Source organism: Triticum aestivum, chromosome 7B (assembly GCF_018294505.1).
Source record: "Triticum aestivum cultivar Chinese Spring chromosome 7B, IWGSC CS RefSeq v2.1, whole genome shotgun sequence".
In the NCBI taxonomy this organism is placed as follows: Eukaryota; Viridiplantae; Streptophyta; class Magnoliopsida; order Poales; family Poaceae; genus Triticum; species Triticum aestivum.
Window position 1 is genome coordinate 391,795,987 of NC_057813.1, and position 2,811 is coordinate 391,798,797.

A 2,811-nucleotide genomic window follows, 5' to 3' on the forward strand; every position below is an offset into this window, starting at 1 on the left:
TGGGTCCTAGCAGTCAGGGGGGCAAATCATTTTTTTTTGCCCGGACGCACTTTCTTGCATGCGAAGGTGTAGCTGGTGGGTCCCAGCAGTCAGGGGGGAATGTTTTTTCGCGAAATATGGTGGCCCGTCTAGTGGGTCCCCGCTGTCAGGTGGGGGAATAATTATTTTGCGCGTAATAAGGAGGCACTTCCTTACTGCAGCCGTGGACCCAGCTGTCAGCCTCTCCATGTACAGTCCACATCCGATGGAAGCCGTTCCATGACCACGTTAACAACGCCGTGCCGAGAGCACCAAGGCAGTGGAAGACGGCGAGGCCTAGGAAGGGGACGACGCGGAGCTGGGGAAGACACGACAGTGGATGCCCACGCGTAGAGGAGTACGAGGGTTCACTGGTTCGCTGTGGTGTGAGGCTGTCGTCGCCGCGGAATAACAGGGGTGTGGGTGAGTAGAGGGATGGCCTGGCCAGCAGTGGGAGTAGTAGGGGGCGGTGAGGCCTCCGCCGCATCGCAGCCGGCCATGGGAGGCAGGAGCACGAGGCACGACCGACGCTGGTTTGGGCGGCTGGAGCAACAAGACCAGAGGTTGAAGAAGCACTACGGCCGTTGGATGGACATCGTACGGTCACTGGAGCTGGAATTGTGCATATTGACTAAGTTGACAAAGCCCTCCGTCCCCATCAACTTAGTAGGCCCACAAGTCAGCCTGCCACTATACTGGGTCCCAGCTAACAGGGGGAGTATTCATTTTTTTGTGCGTAATAAGGAGGCACTTGCATGCGAAGATATAGCTGGTGGGTCCGAGCTGTTAGAGCCGGCCGCGGGGAGGAGGGAGCAGGCAGTCCCGTCGGCGCTTGTTTGAGTGGCTGGAGCAGGAAGAGCAGAGATTGAAGAAGCACGACGGCCGTTGGATGGCCATCCAACAGTCACTGCTTGTGCATCAACCTTTTTTTTAGGAAAGCCTCAAATCTGTGGAAAACAGCATACAGCCCATCTGCCATTATTTTTAATAATTTACAGCCCATTTGCTAATTCTCAAGGTTTTTATTTTGGAGCTCGTATTCTTTTTGTTAGCATTACAGCCCATATTGTGGCCACGGTTAAAAAATTATACGAAATTTTGCATATTTCGGTGCGGTCCAAACTGTTTTTAATCCCGAAATTTCGACTCACATTCAAACTGATTTTAAAAATAAATGTATATCAATATAAAATCCAACAAATTCTCCACGCATAAAAATTAATGTAATTTAAAATCTTGAAATGAAAAAAAAAGATATTTGAAACTAATTGCCGGTTTGATGTGTTTTAAAAATGTACAGCCCATTTCTCATTATTGATGGGCCATTTTCTTGGCCAGCCGAATGAAAGCTCTCCTCGTACTTACTTGGCAAACACAAAAAAACTGGGATGTGGCCGTGGACCCAGCTGTCAGCCTCTCCACGTACAGTACTCTTCCAATGGAATGTCGTTGACCACATTGACCACGCCGCGCCGAGAGCACCAAGGCGGTGGACGACGGCGAGGCCTACGAAGGGGACGACACGGAGCCGGGGAAGACGCGGCAGTGGATGCCCATGCGGAGAGGAGTACGAGGGTTCACTGGTTCGACTGCGGTGTGAGGTTGTCGTCGCCACCGGGCCTGGCTAGCGGTGGGAGTAGTAGGGGGCGATGAGGCCTCAATGGCAGAACAGCCGGCCACTGGAGGCAGGAGCAGGCGGTCTCCCCGGCGCTGGTTTGGGAGGCTAGTGCAAGAAGAGCATCGATTGAGGAAGCAGCAGGACCGTTTGATTCAAATCCAACGGTTAATGCTGCTAGAATCGTTTGTTGACTAAGTTGACAAGCCCTGCATACGCGTCAACATAGTAGGCCCACAGGTCAGCCTCCCAACCGGTGCACCCGAGATGTCAGTGGGAGGAATCATATTTTTCGCGTAATAAGGAGGCAGATGATTGCGTGCGGCCAGGCCAGCGGAGGGAGTAGGGTGGGTCGGGGAAGCCTGCGCGGCATCCAGCGGGCCACAAGAGGAGGGAGCAGGCAGTCCCGCCGGCGCTAGTTTAGGCGGCTGGAGCAGGAAGATCAGAGATTGAAGAAGCACGTCAGCCGTTGGATGGACATCCAACAGTCACGGCTGCTAGAATCGTGTGTTCACTGACAAAGCCTTGCGTAAGCATGTCAGCCTCGAAATCTGTGGCGTGTATAGCCCATTTTCCATTATTTTTATAATTTTTACTCATTTTCTAATTCATATGGAATTTATTGCAGCCCGTTTTCCATTTTTAGAATTGCCGGTCATTTTCTGGTCAGTACCAAGGTCAAAAAATTAAATAATATGTGGGAAATTTTGAAAATTCGCAAATTTTTGCTGGGGAATGAAATATTCTTAATCCAAAAATTAATAGCCATACTAAAACAATTTAAAAATAAATTAGTACTATGTCATGTTAAATCCAATGAAATACATATAAGATATCAGTGAAGAACAAAAACCAAAAAAAAACTAATATCCCATTTGCTATAATTTTTTTCGAATTTTCAACCCCTTTTGATATTACTTTTAACTGACATTGACCATACTCTTTGGCCAGGACAGAATGCATCCCTCCTCGTCTTGAAAGATTTGCAGCCCAATAATTCGGAGAAAACAAATAGGCCTAGCTTGGGTATTCTTCAAAAAGAAATATTGGGCTACCTATTTTCCCAAAAAACTGGTGCATGAGCATTTAGCTTTATTTATTTACTTGTTTATGTTTAGGGGACCATGAGCATGTACCTGGGCCGGATTCATGTGAGAGCCTCCCTTCCAGTTAATTAT